The sequence below is a fragment of the Notamacropus eugenii genome, chromosome 2 (assembly GCF_028372415.1).
Source record: "Notamacropus eugenii isolate mMacEug1 chromosome 2, mMacEug1.pri_v2, whole genome shotgun sequence".
Lineage (NCBI taxonomy): Eukaryota > Metazoa > Chordata > Mammalia > Diprotodontia > Macropodidae > Notamacropus > Notamacropus eugenii.
In genome coordinates, this window is record NC_092873.1 from 112670219 (window position 1) to 112697490 (window position 27272).

General features: G+C 37.8%; 1 long non-coding RNA gene across 4 annotated transcripts; it reads right to left on the minus strand.

Moving 5' to 3' along the window:
- Nucleotides 1–27272, minus strand: LOC140523657 (uncharacterized). Of its 4 annotated transcripts, XR_011973436.1 has the most exons (5): nucleotides 27127–27272; nucleotides 23512–23581; nucleotides 15519–15583; nucleotides 10706–10889; nucleotides 1487–1971 (listed from the first exon to the last, which is right to left on the minus strand). It is a non-coding gene; the product is annotated as an uncharacterized lncRNA (long non-coding RNA). The 4 variants fall into 4 exon arrangements; XR_011973435.1 differs by lacking the exons at nucleotides 1487–1971; nucleotides 15519–15583 and adding an exon at nucleotides 1–236; XR_011973434.1 differs by lacking the exon at nucleotides 15519–15583.

Consider the following 27272-nt stretch of genomic DNA (forward strand, 5'->3'; position numbering starts at 1 on the left):
TGGGTAGATCAGAAGACCTGAAGGACAGCAAAGGCTACAAGAACCAAAGTGAAAAAGGTTGGGAGTGAGGTCGTCAAAAGCCAAAGCAGGTAGTCAAGAGCCAGAGGTTCTATAGGAATTCAAAGAAGAAAACAAGTCTGGAAACAGGCCAACATCAAGGACATGATCAGTCCGTTGCCCCACATCCAGGTTTCTATTTGGTTCTTGTTTGGAGCCACTTCCAGCTTCTCTGGGTCCTGCAGGTGGGAACAAGCAATTAGAAGCACTTGACTAGGGTTGAAAGTATGTAGACAGATGACAGGCAGTAGCTATTGGCAGGTAAACCTTGATACAAGGCTTGTAACATGTAACAACAACAATAACAAAAATAGCTTTTTTCCCTTTAAAAATACAGAAAAGATGAGTGTGTGTAAGTTTTATTTTATATTTTTGGCTGTCAGAAGAAGATACCAGCAGTGTTTAAGGCCCCTATTTCCGAAAGTCAGCAGCACAAGACTGAGCCAATCACACAAAACCTCTGGCTTTGCTTCTAAGTCACCTTGAACTTCTTAGGCATCAGCTCCATGCTGAGACTTGCCATGCAGAAATATTTGAATAAAAATTCTGAAAGTGAGAAATGCATTTGGCGGTGGGAGGTGCGAAGTATGACTCTGGAGGGAGGGACAGAGAGGGACGCACAGAGAAAGAGAGAGATGAAGAAAGAAAAAAAAGGAATCATCTATTCCATATTCAGCAGTTTACAATCTTACTTTCCTTGAAGTTCTTTTTGGCCATTATTTAACATGACCAGTAATTAACACAGTTTATCATTCATCACTAATGATTTTCAATGAAAATGAAAACTGTTAGCACCAGGCAGACTGCTACTCCAAAGGCAGACTTGAATTGCTATTGTCTTTTGAGTTTTCTTCAGTTGAGTCCCATAGTTCTAAGTGATAGACACTCAAGTAAAAATGCTATCACCTTACAGAATTTTATTTGCACTTTCCCCACTATGACAAGGGTGAGTAAAAGACCTGAATTAGTGGAGATGGGTGGGGAAACCTTTAACTTATGGATCTTAAGTAAGTCTTGGATATTTGTGTTTGAATCCATTACCTTTGAATGAAGGGGAGCCCATCCTTTAATGCAATGTTGGCTGTATAACATGACTAGAAGAAACCCTCAATGTTTAATAACAGTGTTTTTACCCTGAAGATATACTTCAAAGACAACTGGTATGGAATCCTGCCCTCTTGTCCAGGACTGAATGGGTGCGGTAGTTAAGAGTATTAGACTTGGAATCAGGAAGATCTAAATTCAGAACTTGTCTCAGGCATTTGCTAGTTGTGTTAACCTGGGCGTTTAAGTTCTGTTGGGTGCATTTCCTCATCTGTAAAAATGGGGATAACGATGGTATATACTTTCTAGGGTTGTTGTGAGGATCAGGTGAAATAATATTTATAAAATGTTTTCCAAACCTTAAAAGTATTCTATAAATGCTGGCTATTATTATATACCTCTGCTTCCTTACCTGATCCTTACTTATGACTAGAAAATGGAGAGCAGATTCTTGCTACTTCAGGGTCTTGGGTAGAAACCCCTTCTCCTCCTTGATCAAGTCATGTTACATGGAATCCAACTAGACTAAGACATTTTTTCCCATTTCCTTAAATAGAATGAATTTTACTAGCTTTACTAGATGGCAGGGCTGATTCAGTTTTGTCTTTGGAGAAATGATGGTTCCCAGAAGGCATTCAAATAAATGCCTTGTTGTTTCTCTTACCCAGATGCCACACTTTCAGACAGGGCTTCTCTTGACTGAGTTCAGTTCTTCAGATCTTTAGTTTTAGCCTGACTATAAGAGAGTGTAACTAATTTAGTTGTAGGTAGACACTGTCCAGAATTTGAGTGCAGGTTTTTTGAGAGTAGAAGAGTCCTCATACTTGTTAAATGATAAACTTGGACACCATGAGTTATCCAGGGAAAGTGCTGGAGTGGGGAATAAGGAAGATATTAGTTTGAATTCTGCCTCACATAATTGCAAGTTGTGTGATCCTGGGTAAATCACTTAACCAACCTCAGTTTTCTCATCTGTAAAATGAGGTTAATAATAACATCTAACTTTTAGCATTGTTGTGAGAATAAAATGAAATAATTGATGTAAAACATATGGCAAATATTTAAAACCTACATAAATGTTAGTTATGACTATTGGTTTGCTTTGAAGGGGACACTCTCAGTCAAACTTATTTAATCATGGAAGGTAGTGTGTTCCAAGGGCAAAGAGGTCTCTTCAGGGCACCGATTGAAAATTGTCCAGGTACAAGCCTCTTAAAGGTAATTTCAAAAATTCAGGAAGTTTGATAGGAATGGCAAGTTCAGAAGTTTAGTTTGGTCAAAGCTTACTTTATAATCTTATCACTCAAAAAGAGTCTTCCTCTGTAGGAGAAGAAAATATAATACAATGGAAAGAACACTCACTCTAGAGTTAGAGAACCTGGATTCAGACCCCATTTCTAATGACCTGCATGACCTTGGACAAGCCACCTAACTTCTCTAGGCCTTATTTTCCTCATCTATAAAATGAGATGGTTGGACTAAATGGACTCTGAGGTCCCTTCTGACTCTAAGACCCTCAAATGACAAAATAAACAGACCAAAACACATTTCAAAAATGATCTCAGCTTGTTTGGATAGGACATGCAGCAGATAAAGAGTGGGGTAGTCAGCTTTGTGAAATTTCCAAGCAAGAGATGTCTAGTATGAAGAATGAAACAGGTGTGAATTAAATTGTGATTCCACTAGGATTGTCAGGCAAGATGTGAGGCTCTCTCCAAGGAGTCACCCTGGCCAGCTCAATGGTGCAAATCTTGCCTTTTGATTTTATAGAGCCTCAAAAGGCAAGCGAGGTTTGGTGACTTTCACTCCAAATGATCAAATGAGTTAGTATTTGTAAAGCACTTAGCATAGTGCCTGGCACATAGTAGGTGCTATATAAATGCTTATACCTTTCCTCCTTTCCCTTCCTTTCCCCATTAATAATCAAAATCAGCTGTGATATTGAGTTTTGATGGACTGTTGTTATCACACAACTAAACTGTTGATAACACTGCAACTTACTGCAGAGAATCCTAGAATGCCAGAATTGGGAATTTGGAAGACCCTCAGAGGCCACTGAATCCTGTTACCTGAAACATGGAGCTCTTTGACATCATTCTTTTATCAGATAGTCACCTAGTCCTTGTTTGAAAACCTCCAAGGATAGGCAATTGAAGTCCCTGTTGTAAAGGGGTAATGTGGTGTAGTGGAAAGACAATAGGACATAAAGAGACATAGGCACTTGGAGGCCTTATTGTAAAGGGGTAATGTGGGATAGTGGAAAGAAAAGAGGACATAAAGAGACATAGGCACTTGGAGGCCCTATTGTAAGGTGGTAGTGTGGTATTGTGAAGACAACACAGAACATAAAGAGAGAAGGCCTGTGTTCAAGTTCTGCCTCTAACATTTCCGACATTAGGAAATCACTTTACATCTCTGACCCTCAGCATTCTGATTGGTGAAATGGATATGAGGAATGGTGTACTGGAAAGAGCTATAACTCTTAGGAATTAGATGACCTGGGTTTGTATTCTGCTCCTGGCTATTTGTGTGACCTTGGGCCAGTTATCCAACTCCCTGGGCTTCAGTTACCCCCTCTGTAAATGAGGATGCTGGATGTGAGGGCCTCTGGGGTCCCTTCTGGTTCTAGATCATACTATGAAGACTACTTACAGGGCTGTTTTAAAAAAAAACTTTACAAATATTACAGCTTTGGAGAAATGCAAGCTGTCATTATCATTACATTTCAAAGCAGCCAATTCTACTTTTAGAATGTTGCTCTTTATGTCCAACTAAAAATCTTCCTGCCTATAATTTTCTCCTAGTCCTAACCTCTGGGACTAGACTATTTTTACTCCTTCTTCCACATGACATTCCTTCAAATGTTGGTCTTTTTCTCTCTCAGATAAACATTTCCAACTTCTTTGGCCATTTCATTGTGACTTGGCACAAGTCCCTCCCATCACCACCTTGGTCATATTCCAGCTGGACATACTTCAATTTTCCAATATTCCTCTTTAAGAAATGGCACCAAGAAATAAGCACAATAATACACATGTTCTGATTAAAGAGCTGCCCAACCCAGAGCACATGAGGACAATGCAGAACAGGTGTCATGATCATGGTAGATTTCCAGGATCCTATTGATGGCTAGCTTTATGCTTATTGAATAAGAATATTTCATCCAAAGAGCCATCAGTGAACTCCATCAATCAGCAGAGTCATTGAGGCATATATAAAGTGGAAAAATCTATGTTGGTTAAGGATTCATGATTGGTTTATGTCTGCTTCAGGTAAAAGGGTTTCCAGTAGTTGATTTGGGTAATCTAGAAAAGGAGGCAGGCTAATTAGCCTCTCAACTCCATCAATTTATTTATAAGTTTGGGGGACCAATTTTATTCAGTTTTACTGAAATTATACTACTCTATATTGTTGAAAAGTGGTAAACTAGCTGCATTCAGAATAAGGCTTTCATAGACATATTATCTAGAGTCCCAGAAGAATTGCAATAGATGGCATGAAACCTGGACTTCATACTCAGTTCTTAGCCAGGAACTAGTATGTTATCTTGGACAAGTCACCAGCATATCTCAACCTCATCTTGTTCACCTGTAAAAGGAGAGAAGTTGTTCTAGGTCATCGCTAGGGTCATTTCCTGTTCTGATATCCAATGACTAGATGGTCTCTAAATTCAATTGAATTTGTTGACTATTTTAAAGCACCTACTGTGTGCAAAAACCAAAGCAGCATGCAGTAATAGATACAGGGCCAAGCTTGGAGACAGGAAAACCTGGCGTCAGGTCATACCTACATATTATTTGAAAAGCCTGAGACAACTTGTCAGTACCCTGGTTAATGTTCTAAGCCTCTAAGGGAGAAGTGAGTTGCTGATCTGTACAAGTGAAAAGAACTTTCACACCAGGATGTCAATACCTCAATGAAATTGCTAGTCTGGATGAAAAAAAGTAGAGAGCACTATATTAGGTGGAAACCACCCTTTCAGCTTATTATTAATAATAGCTTATGTTTATATGGCTCTTTACAGTTATAGATGACTGTTAATTTGAAAAATTCTATAATTCTCTTGTTCTCCCTCGCTCCTAAGGGCGAAGGACCATGGCACAGATCCACAGCAATAGAAGAGGAGGCAGAGGCAGGGGTAAGGGTGAGGGAGATTTGCACTAAATAGCCAAGTCAAACTTAACCTGCTCATTCAGTTCAGGCAGGACCACCTAGAGGTGCTTCATTATTTAGTTCATGCATTTAACTTAGGATCTTTTGTTCTGGAATGTTTTTTGGGTCTATCTTGGGGGTACATCCATTTTGTCTGCATCCAGTTAAATCTCTTAGAGAACAACTCTTTCCTTTGCATAATTTCTATCGCTAGACTATACATAAAATTTTTTTGGCTGCTATTCAACACAGGACAGTAGGATATATGTAAAGAACAGCTCAATGTCATCCCAAAATAGTGAGCCTATCCATATTTGTTTTACATAGGTGAATATTGACCTTGATAAGACCATGTTGTTAGATATCTCAGTATAGACTGTGTGGGATAGTAGAAAAACATTAGACTAAAAATCAGCAGCCCTGGGTTCTAGTCACATCTCTGTCATTTGGCAGTTATCTAACCTGGACATAGTCCCCTTGAATTTCTTAGACTCAGATGTAAAATGAGGAGGTTTGACTGGCTGACCCTGACAGCTCTTTCCAATTCCAGCATTCTAAAACTTTGTGCCTCTAGTCTTCAAGAGTAAGAGACCAAATAGAGCAGATGGGCAGCTCATTTAATAAATTTTCAAGCGTAAAAATATCTGAATTGAATTACAGAAACTTAGTGGTATCACACCAACATGAGTATCCCTGTGCCTGTGTCCTAGCTGCTTTAGAACTTGACAAACTTAGTTAAGAGAAAAGTTACTGGATATGTCACTTAGAAGCACTAGAGGATTAGTGGAAAGAGTCCTAGACTTTGGATCAGGAGACTTTCCTGACATTTCCAAACCATGCTGTTTTATGTTCTGTCTATCCTCATCATCCCCCTTCCTACCAGAACCTTGTATGCTTCTCTGTCCTGCAGGGACTCTGAACTTTCACCTTTTTTTGCTTGGAATCAAGTTCATGTCACTTCCAACCATCTTCCTCATAAAATGAGAGGCCATACGGGAAGGAACTGTCTTGTTTTGATCTGTATTTGTATCCATGATATGACAATGCTGGTACACAGTAAATACATTTATTCTTAGTTCTAATAGGTTAACAAACATTTATTAATAATACCTAGTTATGTGACCTTACATAAAGTATTCTATCTCCCCAGATCTCAGTTCCCTCATCTGTAAAATGAAAGGCTTGGACTAGTTTTATGTCTATTATACCCTCCAGCTTTGAATCTGTATGGCTCCATCTCAGTTTTGTCTTTTGCAAGAAGGGGGGATTACTTTAGATGCATTCTTGAATTCCTCCCAAATCTCCAATTCTAAGATTCTATGAATATATATGATTCTATGAAAATTAAGATAAGCCCTGACAAAAGTGAGCTTTACTGTAGTTCAATAAGTTCTTAAACATGTTTGGTGAATTGACTTGGATTAAATTCATGGTTTGGTATGGAGAGAACTGAAGTTGATGTGGGAAGACCTGGAATCAAATTATAAAGGGAGTAGGTTGAGAGAACATGAAAGAACTTCAAAGTGAAATGTACTGCTGATGGTGGAAAAGGAATATAATTAATTATATTAGGACAACTAGGTGGTGATAGAGAACTAAACTTGGCATCAACCAATTCCTGAATTCGAATCCTAAATCAGCTACTCAATATAGGTGGACAAGTTACTTAACCTCTTTCTGTCTCAGTTTCCTAATCTATAAAATGGGAAAACAGCAGTTCCTACCTTACAGGGTTATTGTGGAGATCAAATGAGAGCTTGCAAGTAAAGTGCTTTGCAAACCTTAAAGTGCTATAGATATGATAGCTCTATTATTATTATTATTAGCCAATAGAGAAGCAGATGTTTTGGATGGGATTAATGCTTCTGTTCCCAGAGTAGGTATTTTGAAACAAATTTTAAAAAAATTCTTGTTTCTATAGCATTTTAAGGCATAAAATACTCTCTTTATTACAATATAGTAAGATAGGCAATATAAGAACTATCAACTTCATTCTACAGATGCAGAAATTGAAGTTTATGGGCAAGGTGACCTGCCCATGGTCAATCAACAGATTGTTATAGAAAGTCTCTGTATATACATTCTTCTGATTTCAAGTCCAAATGCTATTTTTTTTCTATTCCATTGAACTGACTGGTTAAGAAAAGGGCAGAAAACTAGGCTTTCTGGGAAGAAAAACTTACATTTCTTCTTAAGTGTTAATCCCATTGATCTCAATCAGTAGAAACTGCCTGATTATTAGAAATGAAGTTCCTTTGTTTCCGCTCTTTGAAACCCTCAGTCTCCAGGGAATTAATTCACTTAAAGGTTTTATGAGGTTAAGCAGGACATTGACTGGAGCTACGTGAATTAAGTATTCATTAGCTGGAATCTTTGACTTACAATGATCCTCTTTGCCTCCAACATTGAACATTAGAGAGGAAGGACTCTAAGATTATCCAATCCAACCTCATGATTTTATGGGTGAAGGAGCTAAGGTCCAGACATAGATGTGACTCAACTTAGGCAGTGGTTAAATTGAGACTAAAATCAAGATTTCCAGAATCCTTGGGTAGGTGGTCTTTCCAGTATACCACACTGTCCCCTGTATTGTCCACTGGTGCTTACTTTTACCCTGCAGGGAAAATAAAGGAGAAGTAGCCTTAGGAAAGTTTCAAAAGTTATTCTCAGGTGAAGAGTAAAGTCAATGAGACTGGCAGAATAGAGAAGTGAAACAGGATCTTCAGAGGATGGAAAAAACCCAAGCAGCCTGTAAATTTTGAATAGATTGTAAACACATAATAGATGAATGAGACGGGCTTGCCAAGAGGCTCTTAAAATGGTCCAGTTGGGAAATGACTAATGCATGAACGCAAATCTTAGAGGCAGCAAAGTTAGAAATCTTCGAACTTTCTAAAGGTTAAATAAGTGATAATAGCATTTTATTAATGCCCCCGAAGTGAATCTCAGCTATTAAATACACAATATGAATATATAAGTGCCTTTAATTGGACATGATTAAAAATAATTAGATATGTTTAAAATAATGTTAGTGGAGAACAAAATAACAGTTAGGAGGAATTGGTCTAGAAAGCCCAAAGAGATAGGTACCTGATGATTTCATTGTCATCAGTAGAGGTAATACTTCTCATGTAATGAATTGGGCACTTGAGCATATGAAATAAATTACAGTACAGAAGCACTTCTAGCCTTTCTAGACTCCCTGGCATCTAGAAATTTTGGAACTCCAAGACAGTATCAGTCAAATAGAAGTGTGTTGCCATCCTTCAAGTATGTATCATGGGATAATGATTGGGAATCATGTATAGTTCCATGGAACCAAGTGAATGCTTAATTCAATCTACCCTCTATTTTCAAGGGAACTTTAATTAAGCCTACCTTTAGCACTTTCAGGATAGCCTTGGATAAGATAATTAGCCTTTTTGTGCCTCAATTTTCTCATCTGTAAAATGAAGTGGTTGAACTTCATGGCTTCTGGGGTCACTGCTAGTTCTAGATTTAATATCCTATGGACCTACCCACGTCTGAGTCATTTTACTGCTCATTTTCACCTCCAGAAGGATCAGTAGGGGAAAGGAAAAACTAAAAATCCAACTGTCACATTAGTAGCTTTAGTAGAAAGATGTAATGGGGAAGAGGTAGGAAGTCATGAAGTTTATTTAGTTTGTGTCCAGATGTCATGTTCTAGCTTTTCCCTTTCCTCAGTCATTACAAATACTTTCCATTCTATGTCCTTGTCTCTTCATCTGTTGATGAACTAGTTAAGAAGGGACTATATTCTTTTTTGTACACTGAGTATCTCATCTCTAGATCAATGGCACAAGCAGGATATAATTTTGTTGATACATAAGCTAGATGAAATAGACTGAAAGACATGGGTGGAAGGATAGTGATATATACCACTGGAGGCAGTACTAGATTGATGAGATCAGTAAAATACATATGTATAAGTTTCAGCAGATTTTTCATTATTCTTAGACTCTGGGTTTTTACTCCAGGATTGTGCGTTCTAGTAGTAGAAAGAACACTGGATTTGGACTCCAAGGTTATTGGTTGTTGATTTTTATACTTATAACTGTTTTTGCTGAGTCAGACATTGAGTAGTGACTCTGGCTTACTACTGGTTTCTCATGGTGTAGGAAGGAAGTTCTGATCCAAACCATGGAAAAACACAAGTTTTCTTATATAGAATACTATCTATCTAGATCTGTCTATCTATCATCTATCTATCCATCTATTCACACATACATATGTACACATATATTAGGATAATATTAAGTATCCCATATATGTTGAATGCTTCTGTGTTTTAAAACCCTTTCAAATCTAGAAAATGATTTATGGTATCACAGAATGAGTTTAGATAAGACTTCAAATACCCTCTAGTCTGATCTACTCATATTATAGATGAGGAAATGAGGTTGCCCCAAGTTAAATGACTTGCCCAAGGTCTTACAGGTATATCAGAGGTAGGATTTGAACCCAGGACCTCTTTGCACTGTACCACACCACATGATGCTATGGAAAGAATATGGAATTTAGAGTCAGAAGCCCTAAATTAAAATCTTGGCTCTGCCATTTTCTAATTGTTGTGTCCCCAGGTACGCCACTTAATTCCAATTTCCTTTTCTGTACAATGGAAATAGTGCTCAGATTACCTATTTCATAGTGCTTGCTAAGAGAATATTTTCACACACTTTAAAGAATTGTTAGAAATTTCAGTTGTTAATTCCTGGAAAAAAAGGAGAGGGTCAGACTACAGGATGTATATGGTTTCATCTAGCTCTAAATTCCTCTGACCCCATTTGAACATCACAATAATCCTAGGGAGAATTATTGTTCCCTTTTGACAGTTGAAGAAACTGAGGCCCAGAGAAATGAAGTGACTGAACCATGACCATAGATTAGAGACCAGGATTAGACCAGGATTAGCGTCCATGGTACATATGGCTCAGGAGCTAACATCAGTGTCACACTCAAACACACCACGGTTTGTGACTTAGCTTCCTTTAGACTCCTGGTAAGTCTAGGACGTAGGAGGGAAGGAGAAGGAAAATGGGATAATTAGGGGCAGCCTAGTAATATTTACTGTTGTTTAATCTTTTCAATTATGTCCAACTTTTCATGACCTCATTTTGGGTTTTCTTTGGAAAGTGGTTTACCATTTCCTTCTCCAGCTCATTTTACACATGAGGAAACTGACAAAAACAGGGTTAAGTGACTTGCCCAGGGTCACATAGTTAATAAGTGTCTGAGGATGAACTTGAACTCAGGAAGATGAGTATTTTTGACTCTAGACTCAGTGCTTTGTCCACTTCACCATCGAGCTTTGGACAAAAGATCATAAGGAAGCTGAGTCATTTCTGGGACTGATATTTGACTACTCTCAAATGTATCTGAGGAATATTGTAGAGAGGAAGGAAGGAGAAGTCAAGAGAAAAATGGAACTAACCTGCTTGTCTCTAGATTCTTCAGATCAGGGGATGACATTCTCCCCTCGATTTCTTTCTCCCCTTCATTCCTTTACCTGTGGTGTGGAGACCTTTAGATGAAATCCTGCACTCACTTTGGTCATCCTGGGGCCATGTCAGCTCCTGGGGGCAGGAGAGCAATAGGTGGAGCAACTGTTTGTCTACCTGAATTAGAAATCAGATTGCACATCAGTGTGAGCTATCTTTCTTGGTTGCCTGTCTGCATAATTTTCCACAAAATGTTTTGCCTTCAAGGCATATTTGAATTACAGAAAATTAGTTAAATCTAGGGAACACATGTGAAGTACACTTGCCTGAGTGTAAAACTATATAGTCTACTCTCTTTTTTCATATTAATGTTATTTTTGCACCTATTAAAAGAAATTTCAGTGCTATACATAGGCATTATCAACAGCTTTAAGGAATCTTGTCATAGGAGCATAGCATCATAAATTTAGATACAAAAGGGAATGGAAGCTTCACTTAGGCCAAGATCCTCGTCGTACAGATGAAGAAACGGCCTTAGAGTAGACTATTAGAAGAAATGAACTGCCCGAGATTATACACAACTAAATAAATAGCACAAAGATTTCTTTGATGAGGGAAAAAAGAAATTTCTAATCTGTAAAACCATGACCAGCTTGGTTGTTCACACAGAGACAGAGAGGCAAATCTAGAGGTATTAGGCCCTTAAACAGGACTTTCCCAAAACTCAGTGAAAACAATGGAGGAACAAGAAGCTAAAAATGAGGTTGATTCCTCTGGATTTGCTGCCCTCAGTCTATCTTGAATAGTTCCTGGAAAATGTAGATTTACCCACTGATTGATTCATTCAACAAACACCTGGTGAATGACTGCTATTTGCAAGAAAGGCACTAGACTTGTGATTTCATTGGCATAGGGAATACCTGAGTGAGGAAAATCCACCTTGCCAATGTAGGCATCATCTTCTCTGCAATTTATAGGTTTAGAGTTGTTTGGATCACTGAGACTGTCAGGAGACTTATCTAGAGTCATACAGCCAGTATATTTGATAAGTGGGACTTGAGCCCAGGTCTTCTGGTTTTGAGGCCAGCTCATTATTTACTCATAGTATTTATAGTGCCTCTCCTGGTACTGGGGAATATGAAGACAAAAGCAAAATTGTTTCTACCTTCAAAGAGTTTATAATCTACTGGAGGTGAGGTAGAGAACTACTGTGAACAAATAAATACATTTTTAAAAATGCATGAAGTAAATGCAAAATGTAAGGAGGGCTTAGTAACTAGAGAGACTGGGAAAACCTCTTGTCAGAGATGGTAATTGAGTTGAACCTTGAATGAAGCTGAGATATCTCAGAAGCAAGAGGGGAGCAGGGAGAGCATTTGTAATCTGTGTACAAATGTGGAAAAGAGGTAGAATGTCATGAAAGGGAACAGAAAATAGGCCCAATGACCAAAATTCAAATGTTACTATTGCTTAAGCGTTAGCAAGGCCAACTAACATATGACTTACTTTCATTGAATATGTGTTTCTTGCTAAATCTCTAGAGTAAATTAGAAGTGAATATTTGGATGAGTGGTCTGTAATGACAAACAACACCATTTCATTAAAATAGGTCAAGGTAAACACATTTAATAGCCAATAGATCATAGTCATGTAGATATCTGGGCTAACTAATAGGCACCTGAGTTAATACACTTTGTAGCTGGTTAAGAAAATGCTACTGCCATGATCAGAATTTAGGAGATGAAGAGTGTGGTGCATTGCTGTCTTTCTTTACTTTGTTCATTATTACATCAGAGTAAGGTATATGTTTTAAGCCACATGATACAGTGGGCAGGCCCTGTCAAAATGGGAGAAGCTATTGTAAGCCAGGGGTAGTTGTAAAAGTATTGATTTAGAGTCCAGAGGTTTGAGTTCAAAACCTGATTCTGCTGTTTGCTCCTTATGTTATCTTGGACAAATCACTTTTTCTGTAAAGGTCAACTTTCCCCTTTGCAAAATGAAGAAGATCCAGGATGTAATCTCTAGGTCTAAATTCCAAAGTCCCAGGAACAGAGCCTAAAGCAAAGTAGGTATTTAATGAATGTTTATTTTTTTCAAATGGCATTGGCCTGGATGAGAAATGTAGCCAGCATGAACCAGGAAAGATTTGATCGGTCAATGAGATTCAAGGAGATGAGACTCTGCTCTGGGGAGGAGAAGCCAACAACCTGTCTGGGAGAAGAAATAAACAATGCACAGACGAGTAGATGGAGAGTCATTCAAAGAGAAATGAGCCTCAGGAAAAACCAAAGGGGAAACGGTGGATTGCACACTAAGTATCAACTAAATATCAGAGTGCAGTGAAGATAAGATGAGAGAATCAAATAATTTTCAGTAGTGCCACCTATGTGGCTGATTTCATCTGCTGAGGGAGAAGTAGCATGTGTTGCTGCCACTGAGGCATCCAAAGGGGCATTTGCTTATCTTCTGGTTTTCTTAGGCAGCAGCAGAAGCAAACAAACAAACAAAAAAAACAGTAGGAATACCATTTCTAGGCTCCCAAGGAACTCTGCTTTATATAAAACTTCAAATCTACTTATTTTTTTAAGTACTCTAATGGGTACATTATTTGTTTTACTGCAGGAGACACTATGATTCAGGGAAGCTTAGTGATCTGTCCATAGATACACAGAACGCCAAGGACAGCCAGGATTCTGATCCATTACTGGAGAGGAACAAGAGAGGGCTATTGTTTAATCCATCACCAATTTAAATGTTGAGCCTTTCAAGTAGACATTGTGCCCACTTCTGTGGTATAGAGAGCATCTGTATAATGATGAGCACATAGTGGGTACTTAATAAATGGACTGAGCTGGTTAAATTGGATTGAGTTGAATCCAAAAGATTGCTAATGGTCAACGAAACAATATTGGTAATGGAAAGGGAGATTTAAAGATGTGATAAATGACACAGAACCTACAAATGACTGAGGAGAAGGCTACAAAGGAATGTTTAGAAATACTGTCAGAGATTAAAATTGCCTCATAACCAAAGTCTTAAATTAGGAGAGACACATATTTTATAGTAGTTGGTGGGCACTTTCCTTTAACCTAGACAAATTTCAATTCCTCTATAACTTATTAAATATGATTCTTGTCTGTGTTTTCCCATTAATCTTCCAAAGAAAATCTACCCAATGTTTTGGGGGCTTTCTTTCATTTTTTAATAACTCAAGGGCACCATATACCACTTGGGTTGTAAATAGTTTATCTCTCATTTTCATTGCATGACTTGTCCTCCTCCCTTTCTTATCATATACGTCCTTGCCAATATCATCTGCACTATTGCTTAGATATAATACAAATTGTCATCGATGCCATGTAATTACTAATTTATCTCCCTCGTGTATATTTCTGTTAACCTTTGGGTTGTTTGTAACTTTAGTTTTTCGGAGATCATTGTACTTAATAGCCATAATAACATTCATGGGATGATATATGTATCAAAGAGATGAATTTTTACTGCAGAAAATAGTTTGGGATCATTTGAAAGTCTGACCCAAGTTCTTCGGTGTAATCTAATTTCTTCCTACTCCTTCTGTGTCTAGCTTCTTAACAAATCTGTAAGCCTTGTCTAGGAGTCACATATTTTGGCAGATAGGTAGTCTCTGAAAGAACCAGGACTGGGTTTCTCTGACTCCAAATTCAGAACTTCCTTTCTCTATATCATGCTGTGCACCCACAACTTATTAAAATGACTGCTTTGTTTATAACCAATTACTTCTCATCCCTTCAGATAATGTTAGTTTCATCTCTTGCTATGTTGTTTGGCACTTGCTACATTCTGACTCATTTCCTCAAGAAAGCATTCATAGTGTCCAGAGGAAGTTACCTGGGAAGATGAAGGACTTTATATTAATGCCATTTGAGATCAGTTGAAGGAACTAGGAATGTTTAATCTGGAAATAAGAAGACTTAGGAAAATAATACTAATAGTTAACTCTTATATAGCACTGAAAAGTTTGCAGAACATTTTACAAGTATTATCTCATTTGATTCTCACAATAACCCTGAGAGGTAGGTGGTATTGTTATCTTCATTTTTCAGATGGAGAAACTAAGGCAAGATAGAGGCTAGAAGGGACTTGCCCAGGACCACACTGCTAGTTTTGAGGGTAGATGTGAATGTAGGTCCTCCTCATTACAAGTCCAATATTCTGTTCACTGTGTCATCTAGCTGTCTCCAGACATCATAGGTATCTTCCAGTTTTTGAAAGGCTGTCACATGGAAAAGGAATTTAATTTGTTCTATTTATTCTCACAGTGAAAAAATGGGAGTGATTTGTGGGCATTACAGAAATAACTTTAGGCTTGATGAAAAGATACAAAAACTTCCTAACAATTACATTTCTCCAAAAGAAATTCCATTCTAGGGCTATTTAGGTTTTCTATGATTGGAGGTTTCCAACCACAGTCTGAATGATCACTTATCAGGTACCATGTCGAAGAGACTCTTTTTCAAGTGTTGGTTGGACCAGGTGTCCACTGAAGTCCTTCAGAACTTTAAAGTCCCATGATTTTGTTTTTCTTTGCAACTGATCACCTTTCAGCCTCTCTCACATCCCAATCTTCCACCATGTTTTTTCCAACATAGTTTTTGCCACTTTCCCCTGTACCCACTTTCTCATTGAAGTTGCTGGATATCAAAGTGCATATGGACTTAATTTGGAGAATCTCCTTAAGTTCTTCATAAATTGTTTCTCCTTTTTAAAAATTACAGCAATGGATATTGGGAAATTATTTATCTTCATAGAAGTCTGTTGGCTTACCATCTACAAGGGAAGATGGCCAACTCTCTCATGAAATCATGCTTCTTTTTGGAGATAGGTAATCTCTAAAAAATAAGGAAACAATGATCTATAGTTGGAAAACCTAAAAAAAGAGAGGAAATTATATATGGAAAAAAACCCTATCATTGTGGCTATAGGAGCAATCCAAAGTCAAGTTAGAAGATGCAGTAGACAATGTTATCTCAAGTTGGTGGTCCTGGCCCATGCTATGGCTGTCCTTTTGGACAGCAACTACACTTTTAGATAAAGTTATCTGGAAGAGAACTTTACAGCTGTAAGACATGACATATAACATTTAATCCAACCTTTTATTTTAAAGATGATAAACCCAGGCCCAAAGGGATTGAAGTGATTTTCCTGGGATCACATGACTAATGAATGGCAAAGTCAAGACTCTCTTGATGGTCACCTTACTGTTGTTTTCACCACCTACTTAGTTAATCTGCTAATTTTCTTTTTTGAGAAGCAGTATAGAGTAGTGCATAGAGGCCTGGCCTTGTCAGGAAGACTTGGTTTTACTCTTGCTTTGAGTAATAGCTGTGTGAACATGGGCAAATCTTTTAACTTCTTTGTGTCGCTAGTAAATTTCTAGGACTTTATGGTACAGATGACATGCTAATCAGCATCAATGAAAGGAGTTTTTTGCCCCTAAAGTCCCCTATGCTGGCTAATCTGCCCTCCCTTCCCAAAACACACACACACACACACACACACACACACACACATACACACACTAGAAAATTTTAATATATAACCAAAGAAAAAGAACACTAAGTTGATTTTGGAGAAATTATTATAACTCACAAGGTGACTATTGTGGAAAACACCTTAAGTTGCAAGCAACTTTCTAAATGAGAATAACTCTAAATAGTCATTGATATATCCTAAAGATTTAAGATTTAGTACCATAGGATTTAGAGCTGGAAGGGCCCTTAGAGTTCATTTAGTCCAAATCATCATTTTCTATGTGAACATACTAAGGCTGACCAGTGAGATGATTTAGTTGGGGGAAAGGAGTCAGTCAGGTTGTAAATAGCAGAACCAGCATTCAAAATCAGGCATTCTGACTTTAAATAAATCCAGGGTTCTCAATGCTATGCTTTTGTTAAAAGAGGTCAAACCTCTTTATGCAGTAGGAAACTTTGAAGTGATGAACTTCTTAAACTGTGGGTCTTGACCTCATATGATGTCATGAAAAATTTGGCAAGAGTTAAAGGTTTTTGAACTCGCAATGACCAAAAATGAATTAAAAATCAAATGTGTAATGAATCTTAGGTGTTATTCAGGCCTCAGAGGCACAGGCAGAGAGATATTAGGAACATGGTGCTATACTAAACATTGAATACTCAGTCAACGTCATGATGCTGTCATGCGCTTTTTATATTCTGTGGGGTAATAACCGAAGGGGTCAAGTTAATGGCATTTATCAAGCAAATTTATTCGTTGGTTAAGCATTTATTAAGCAACTGTTATATACCAGGCACTGTGCTAAGTGTTGGGGACACAAAGAAAGGTCAAAATCAAAGCATCCCTGCTCTCAGGGAGCTCACAGTCTCATCATGAAGGAGACCACATGTGAAGTATAAGAAGATACAGAAAGTATAAATTGGGTATAATTAATTGAGAGAAGACACTATCATTAAGGGAGTACTTTATGTTTTGACAACATGTGAGCCTGGGGAAAATTACCTTCTTTTATTCCAATTACCCCCACTCTTTTTGCTGGCCAGCTAAGCCATCTGAAAGACTTAGAGAGAGAGAGAGAGAGAGTGAGAGAGAGAGAGAGAGAGAAAGAAGAGAGACAGAGATGGAGACAGTGAGATAAAGACACACAATTGTGATTTTTTCCTAGGTACAAGTAGACCAGATCTCTTCAACAGGGCATACTCCTATATGGCAGAGCTCCTTTCTCAGAAGTATTCTAATATTTTGAATATTTGATACAACTCTGAAGAAATGAATTCCCTTCCTATCCACAGGTTCTTATGTAGCTACTCCATTGTTGCGGAAGTGGAGGGCGTGACCATTTTACTGGAGAGAACATGGTGTAATGGAAGCCAGAATTCTAAGGTTTGAGGCCCACTTGCCACTGACTAGCTCTGCCACCTTGGGCAAATTACTTAACATTTTTAACCCTCAGTTTCCTCATTTGTCAAATGTGGATCTTAATGCTCACCCTATCTACCTCACAGGGATGTTGTGAGGGTCAAATGAGGGGAAAAAAATTAAGACATTATAACTGCAAAGTGATTTATAAATATAAGCTATTATTGGTACCCAGATGAAACAAACCCATGTTTGAACTCATTTCTTAAAAGAACATGAGATCAGTTAAAATGGAGTAAGTTTTTATACTCGTTTAAATATACATGCTTAGCTTTTTTTTTGTTGTTTCTATTGTTGAAATTAATTTTTCTTATAAGAAGTTGGTAGTAATCATCTGGGTCACATGTTCTTCTGGGGGCAGGCTATAAAGACTGTCCTGGTTCTAAGCCCAACAGGTTGAAACAAATACTTGTATTGGTTTGATTGTTGTATTCAAATGTATCACTTAAAACTTCCTAATTATCTCCTTAATTTCATATTCTTCTTCACTGGAGGCAAAGAACATTGGCTTTGGAGTCAGAAGACCTGGGTTCAAATTCTGTCTCTGACTTGTGCTGAGACTTAGGACAATTATATAACATGTCTGGGCCTCTGTTTACTCTTCCATAAACTAGGGATGGGGGGTTTGAATTAGATGGCCTCCGAGATCCCTTCCAGCACCGCCTCTGTATACAATCCTATGATCTGATATTGTCATCTGTAGGGTTATCTAGGATAAATTTCAAACTTGATGCTCTGTAAGAAATTGAATACCCTTTGATAGGTTTTACAGTAATTGTTGTCATGTGTATGCACAAATAAGTGCTGGGCTTCCACTGGCTCCTAGGTTGCAATGGCACCAATATTGTGTTGGGTCTAATAATTATAGGCAGCGCCTAAATAGATGGGAAGTCATTGGTGATGGATATTATACCCAGAATGTATATTTGCTATATTCATAAAACCTAACAGAAGGAAGATAGGTGATATTCACATAAAACCCTGAAGGGGACGATCACAGTGTTGGTGGTTGCAAGAGAAATAAACAAAGAGAACAAATGAAAGCATTTGATGCCCAGATACTTTACACTTTGTCATCAAAACTTCACTAATTAGATATTTCCAGTAGCTTCTATTCTCTTGTCTACTCTGATATTTAGAAGTTCTATAATTTAATCAATGTGGATACTCTTGCTATTAATGTAAACTCCATCCTTCTTTCTGAGTTGTTGTAGGTCAAGAAATTCATCACTTGGTGGCCAACTCTCCCATGATGAGCCTCTTTGAACTTCGAGAGGCTGGTCCTCAGATAACAGACATGAAGTCCAGCATAAGGCTTCTGTAACTGAAACCTTCCCAACTTGAGAGGACCTGGCAGAGCCTATGCCCTGCTGGCATGGCCTCTGAGGACCCATGGTCCTTGCCACTCATACTATGATGAAGCATCAAGGGAGGACTTTGATAGGGAGTTCCTGTATAAAGAATGCTGAACTAATCTCTTGGTGTGCAATTTCTATTGTTAAATGTAAAAATATTGCATGCTTCATGTATCATTTAGCTTATCTCTCTGCTAAAACTTTGCTATTAAAATATTGGTGTCAACATGTAAGATGTATGTTAGTTCTTACATAATTTAGAGCAGATGTTTTAAAGTGAATGAATGACTGAATAAATAGATTACGGAAATAAACATGAGTATGTCTTGACCCCAGTCACACAGGACTCAAGACATGAATTATGTTTGTGGTTCATTATAATGTCATCTGAGTATTTTGATGTCTTCATAATGCTGGAAATGTCCTGAGAAACCATCCATTCTTTCTGTCTGCAGATATTTAAAATGCTGTGTTATATGATAACTGGGAACGTATACAGTCAACCCAACTTGTATTATGTGATTGTCAGTATTACCTATGAGAATGCATAGAAGATATTTACAACTTCACACTCATAATCTATTGCCAGTAGTAAGGCAGCATGTAGGGGCATATTTGCTTACTGTGCTTAGGATTAAAAAAATGGATTAGCTCTTTTCTTTGCCAGTTCCTTTCTGTATATTGAAAGACTTTTCCACTTTTCTGTGTGAAGTCACAGCTGTGTTACCCAAGTATACTTTGGAATAAAGCAAATGTATAGTATTGACATTGTGAGTCATTTGGATTTTGCTCAGGTTTGCCTCTTTCAAACCCAAAGACCCACTCATGTGGAGTGTTACAAATGGAAAAACAAGGGCAAGGCTACCTCTCGTTAATAAATCGGCACAAATCAACAATTCTCCATTTTTCCAGTAGGATGACAGAGCTTCGGAAATCAAAGGGCTTGGGTAAAACATTGTGTTTGGGTATATTTTTAAGCGTGTGACAGCACTGGGGGCTTGCCTAGCAACCTGGAATGTAGCTGTTATTTAGATCACTTATTTTTAGTGGCAGAAGAGAAACAAACAGGCATAAGTGGGACTAAGAGTAAGCTACGCAGGCAGTGCCTAGGGCACAGTGCATAGAGGTACATAACAAAGGACGCTTTTTCCATTTCCTTTACAAAATGTACAACAGAGCCACATTTTCTAAAACTTGCCTTGGGTGCACAAATGCCTCGTGTCAGCTGGGCAAACAGACAAGCCTACCCTGAGCACCTTTTCCAAAAGAAGTAGATAAACAACTCAGCTACGACACTGATGCCTCCATTTTGAATGTCTTAATATTATTTTTTCTCAAGAGGCAATATAATTTGGAAACAAGAGAAGCTTCTGTTGATGACTTTGAATGTTTAGCTTAAGATGGGCAACTTTTTGCTATAACTGTTGAGCCACAGAACAAAACCTCTGTCAAGGTATGCATATTTGATGCATTTTCTTTAGGGGAAAATATGAAATGCTTCACTCTTTTAATTTTAAATTAGGACTAGGAAACAAACAATTCAACAAAGAAAACATAATTAAAATATAGATGAAATCTGATATGGCTAGCTAAGGTAAAAAACACAGAGAGAGGGATGTAAAAATGACAAAAAAGGGAAATGAAGGTAGTATGGGAAATGGAGGTGGGGAGGAGTGAGGCAGGTAGCCAACGATAGAGAGACTGAGGCACAGAGACAAGAGAGATAGACACAGAGACAGAGATACAGGAAACAGAGAGATGAAAAAAGATAAACTGAATGAGAGAAAGAAAGAGATAGATGGAGAAAGACAGACATAGAGACAGAGACAAACAGCAAGAATGAGAGACAGACAGACAGATAGATAGATAGATAGATAGATAGATAGATAGATAGATAGATAGATAGATGAGAGAGAGAGAGAGAGAGAGAGAGAGAGAGAGAGAGAGAGAGAGAGAGACCTTGTCATTCCCAATGCTTGATGCCCATAAATGAGCATGTTGCTCTAACTGTGGTCCAGTCAAGTGGAATATAGTAATATGATCACATTCTTTATTCTGCATACTCTATTTCTAAAATAAAACAGCAAGATTACACTACCTTTCTTAATTGACTGTCATGCCACATTATTGATTCTTCTCAAGTCTGCAGTTCGCTAAAGCCCTAATCCCTTTCCCCTCTCCCAACCATCTTATACCTGTTCATTTTTTGAACCCAAATATAGGACTCCTAATTGGGTTTGATATTATCATTCTTGTCTGTTGAAATCCTTCTGGATTGTGATTCTGTCATCCTATGAATATGTTAGCTATTTTCCCCATCTTCTATCATCCATAAATCTGATACATGTCACAGCTATGCCTTCATCCAAGCTATTGATAAAAACACTGAACAGCACAGCATCAAGGACCAAGCCCTATGGCACTCCATCAGGTGCCCCCAACATTCTTTTTGAGTGTTCTCGTTCTGAATCTATTCAATCATACTCTTATAAAGTCTGAATATTTCTATCCATTTTGTTCACAAAGACATAGGAAGAGATTTTACTAAATGGTTTCCTTAAATATAGACATATTCTCTTTGTGGTATTTAAAACTGTAGGCATTACTAAAGGGACATCTTTTTTAAAATTAAATTTTATTTATTTTCATTAAGATCTACTATCTCTCCTGCCCCTCCCCTCTAGTGTCTTTAAAAAGCAAGGAAAACAATGGTATAATAACTTCTACCAAAAAGGAAATGAAGGCAGTCTGGTATGATGCCTTTTGATGAGCTCCCACGCTGAATCATAGTGTTCCCTATTTCCAAATGCTTACTTCCTCTTTAATGGTGCATTGTACCATGGGAATACTTACACAAATTCAGGAAAAATGAAGTAAGCAGAACCGTGAAAACAATAAGTACGCTAATGCACTGTTGGTGGAGTCATGAACTGATCCAACTATTCTGGAGAGCAAATTGGAACTATGCCCAAAGGTCTATAAATCTGTGCATACCCTTTGATCCAGTGATACCACTGCTAGGTCTATATTCCAAAGACATGAAAAAAGAGGGGGACCATCTATCTGTACAAAAATATTTAGAGCAACTCTTTTTGTGGTGGCTAAGAATTGGAAATTGAGAAGATGATGATCAGTTGCGGAATGGGTAAACAAGGTCTATGATTGTGGTGGCATATTATTGTGCCATAAGAAATGAGAAGCAAGATAATTTCAGAAAAACCTGGACTTACATGAACTGATATAAAATGAAGTGAGCATAACCAGGAGAATGTTGTATATTCTAACACCAATACTGTACAATGAAGAACTGTGAATGACAGTCATTCTCAGCAATACAGTGATCCAAGACAATCTAAAGAACTAATTATGAAACACACTATCTGCCTCCAGAGAAAGAATGATTTCCATCTGAATACAGAGTGAAGTATGCTTTCTTTCTTTCTCTCTCTCTTTCTTTCCTTCTTTCCTCCCTTCTTTCCTTCCTTTCTTTTTTCTTTCCTTCTTAAAATTTGAGTTTTGTACAAAATAACTAATATGGAAGTATTTTACATGATTGCATATGTATAAACTATATCAGATAGATTGCCATCTCAGAGAGGGGGAAGGGAAAAGAGAGAAGTAGAAAAAAAATTGGAATTCAAGCATTTAAAAATGTTAAAAAACATTTTAACATGTAAAATGGGAAATTATATATATGTATATGTACATATACACATATACATACACACGCTAATATGCACAACGAACACAAAAATGTAAATGGCAAGAATAACAAAAACCCATGTTGATGCTGTGTGTTATGATGACCAAGCTTGTCCTTGAAGAAGGGATGAGAAAATGAACTTTCTTCCATTTATTGGGGAGATGGGACTTTACTGGTGTGGAACAAATCACTGGGTTGCTGTCAGGATCAATGAGACAATACATGGGAAAGCCCTTTTTAAAAATTCAAAGTGCTATATAAATGGGAACTATTATGATGTCACTTCCCTTCTCAAAAGCATTTAGCTGTGAGATGGTACAGTTGATAGAGTAGTGAGCCTGGATTCAGGAAGACCCAAGTTCCAATCCAGCCTCAGACATTTACTAGCTTTGTCAGTGAGGCAATTCAACTTTGTCAATTAATCTTCGTTTGCCTTCGTCTTTCTTGGTTATAAAATAGGGATAATAATAGCACCTACCTTGCAGGACTGTGAGTATCAAATGAGGTAATATTTGTGAAGCAGTCAGCACAGTGCTTGGTACATAGGAGGTGGTGTATAGAAATGCCCATTCCCATATATAAATATAAATGGTGTATATAAATGCCCACTTCCCTTCCCCAATTCAGTGGCTTTCCATTGTCTAGTAGATAAAATCTAAATGCGTTGGTCTGACACTTGAAGTCTTCTATATTCTGGTTCCCAGGTCCCTTACAAACTCTGTTCCAACAACACTGAATTAACTACATGCAGTTTTCTGAACTCAGTCCTTTATATTTCACCTCTGTTGATCTGCAAAAGCCTTCTCACCTCTGCCTCTCAGAATTATGATCTGTCTTCAAAGTTGAGCTCAGGTCTCATCTCCACTGTGAAGCCTTACCTGAATGAATGAATGAAAAGAAAAACATTATTGAGTACTTACTTGTGTACAAGGCACAATTGTAAATACTATGAGCATTCCTGACCTCAAGAAGCTTATATTCCAACTGTGACACAATTCATATAATGGTATATTGGCCTAGGAAGAGTTTTGGTATGGGGAGTCATGGATGAGGATTGGATCCACAGGGTGGAATATTGTCACACCCTTTCCAGAAGGAACAGTAATGTAGATTTCATTAAGGTCTCTAAAACAAGAGGTGAAAAGCTGGGGGAAAGGTGAAATAAGTAATATATGAATAGTGGCAGAGAACATGGCAAGATGGTGGAGGTCAACTGCTGAATGAGATGTGAAGGATATTCTGGAAAAATCTAGTTAGATATAGTCAGGGGTAAGGTGGGCATGGACTTGCTCACCAACCAAGACGGGACAGAAATTTCAAATCTGAGCAGATTAATTCTCCCACAGATTGGAGTCATGATGTCTGGAGGTTCACTAGGGTGGGTGCTAGTCTAGGTAGAGAAAAGGAACAGTGACAGCAATAAAACAGATAGCAAGATGGCTGTGGTAGATATCCAATCTCTCTGATTATTAGCGTTTATCAATTTTGCTTATACCATAATTAATTGTGTATATGTTGTATCACTGTCTCCATTAGAACGTTAGCCAGTTAGACAATATCATTCATTAAACAACTATTACGTGCCAGATAATGTGCTAGAATCTGGAAGACAAAAGACAGCAGATGGTCTCAAGGATCTCACAAGGGATAGCTTTATTTTTCTCTAGGTATGCCCCATACTTAGCTTTTTTTCCCCTGTGCTTTCTTTCTTTCTTTTTTTTTTACAATGTAGTTGTTTAATTTATTAAACTTAATTTAATAATGCATTGATGAAAAGATAAGCATAGGATACAGAAATGGAAGGCATCTTGTATATCATCTAGTATAACCTTCCTTATTTTACAGGTGGAGAAACTGAGGCTCAGAAGGGTTAAGTCACTTGCTTATAGTCATACAGTTAGTGTCATAGGTGAGATTTGAACTTAATTTCTTTGGCTCCAAATATGATGCCCCCTTGCCTACATGATAATCCAAGCTGTAGCTATAGTAATTTGTCTATGAGTCACAAGAAATGATCTAGGAAAGGGATCCAAGAGACAATTGTAGACAGTTCTAAGAAGATACTGATTTATTGTGTTGCTAAAGATAAAGAAGGGCAACTCGGTATTGCAGGGAATAGAGGACCTGCCTGGAGTCAGGGAAACCTGAGTTCAAATCCTGTCTCATATATTTCCTAGCTGATGAGCCTGAGCAAGTCACTTAACCCTCTTTACCTCAGCTTCCTCATCTGTAAAATGAGTCAGAGAAGGAAATGGAAAACCGCTACAGGATCTTTGCCAAGAAAACCCCAAATGGGGTCATGAAGAGTCAGAAATAACTGAAAAAGAACAACAACAAAGCCAAAGAAGGTAAAGAAGAGCTAGGTATCACGTGGACATTGGGAAAGAACAGATGATCTGCATATCTGGTGGTTTCCATTGTCCATGATCTAGCAAAGCCTGGAGAATGTGAGAATTCCTGTAGGACTATATAAGGAAAAAAATGTCCTGATTTTTTTTGGCAAATGAAGTCTACAAATTTTAGACTAATGAACTAGTCTGTATTCTTGGAAAAGAAGACTAGAGTGTATCATGAAAGGAATGATTAGTAAAATTTTAGAAAAGGAAATTGTGATTGCAAAGAATCAGCTAGGAGGGAATATGCATTTATATGGTGATTGCTAGGTTTTAGACAGCGTGCTAAGTGCTTTACAAATATTTATCAATGACCATCAATAATAACAAGTATTTATTTAGCACCTATCATGTGGTGAGTACTATGCTATATTATGTTATGTCTACAGTACTCCCCGATTTGCCAGTCTAGGAGTCCTGGTAAGAAAGAGCATTAACTTAATCTGTTATGATCTGTCCTTAATTAGAATGTGAGCTTCTTGAGAGCAGAGACTGTTTTTGACTCTCCCTTTATCCCAGCACTTAGCATAGCACTCATCACATTATACAGTTTTTATTGTTTACTTGCATCATCTATGTCAATCACTGAGTCCAGGACTGGGATAATCCTTCTTTAGTTTCCAAAGGCAGGAACCCTCAGTTTCCAAAAACGACTTAGGTATTTGATTTTGTCTGCATTTGATTTTGTTGTTGGTTAAGTTCATACAATGGCGTGTATCTATTAATAGCAAGTATCTAGTTCTCAGTGAAGTGATTTCTATTTATTCTGAGAACATTTCTAAAGGCTTTGACTTGTTTTTTTTTTTTGTAAGAAAGGCAACAAGTGCTTACTATGTACTAAGGACCATGACAAGCACGAATACTTTACAGAAAAGTAACTCCTTTGAATCTTACAATGACCCTGAGATCTAGGATTAGAATCTACATGGTTCTGAGTCTAAGGTATGCACTCTAACTGCCATTCCACTGATGGTTTCTTTACCATCTTCTTCAAGTTACTCACTTATTCATCTACCAAGAGAAAGATATTTCATCCTCTGTGTAGTAAGGCCATGATTTTTACCTAAATTTTAGTAGAAATATTTTTGAAAATCTCTTATGTTAAAACTTGTAAAAAAAACAAAACTTGCAGAATTATTAGAACAAGTAGAGATATGATTAGGTGGATTTGGAACTGGTTGGATACAGATCAAATCTAGAGTGATTAATAATTTGATGACAACTTTAGTGATGCTATACAGTAGTGTGCCACAGGAAATTGCACATGGGACTGTACTGTTTAATATTTTCATAAGTGACTTTTGACAGGCAGCATGGTACAATGGATAAAGGACTAAATCTAGGCAATTAGAAAATACAGAAGAAATAGGACAGTCAGTGTTTAGAGTCAGGAAGACCTGAGTTCGAATAATGTTTCAGATATTGAGACCCTGGGAAAGTCATTTGCCTTCTTTCAGTTTCAGTTTTCGGTAACATCAAGGACCCCAGCATTCACAGGACAACCTGCTGTACAGGTTCTTAGATCTGCTTTTTTAAAAGGGTTCAACAATCTGCTTTAATCAAGTACATATATCATTCACTTAGTTCAGGGGAAAAAGCACCCTGAATGTTAGAGAAAACACACACAGAGATTACAAACAGAAAGGCCAACATACATGGCTTTCAACTGTCTGACCATAGACAATACATACATCATTACCAGAGAGAGAAGCACTAACATCTGAATTTTCACAGCCAAGGGCCTGCTTAGTGGCTACCCAGCATCTCATCTGGCACACGTACCTTCTTTCAAAAAATAAGCCCCAAAGTATGCCGAGATAGTGGAGTGATCGGTAAATGCTATCCCCCTTCTCTTATTGCCCTTGAAAAACCCAGGGTATATTTCCCCAGGAAAAATCCTGGAACAGTAGGATCAGCTGAAGGGGTAAACAGTTTTAGCTCATGAAGCTAGGAAAATTGTAAAAGGGGGTCCCTCTTGTTGTGACTGAAGGAGACCAGTGCAGGACTGGAGCTATCCCAGACAGCCTCACCTCAGCAAACCAGGAGGAGATCCTGAGCCCCAGGGGCATGGAGCCATAATTGTCAACACCAGGAACCCAGGCATGTCGCAGCTTAGCCAGAGGAATTGGAAAGACACTAGTGCAGATGGAGTTCACCAACTGCTGAGCCTGCCTAT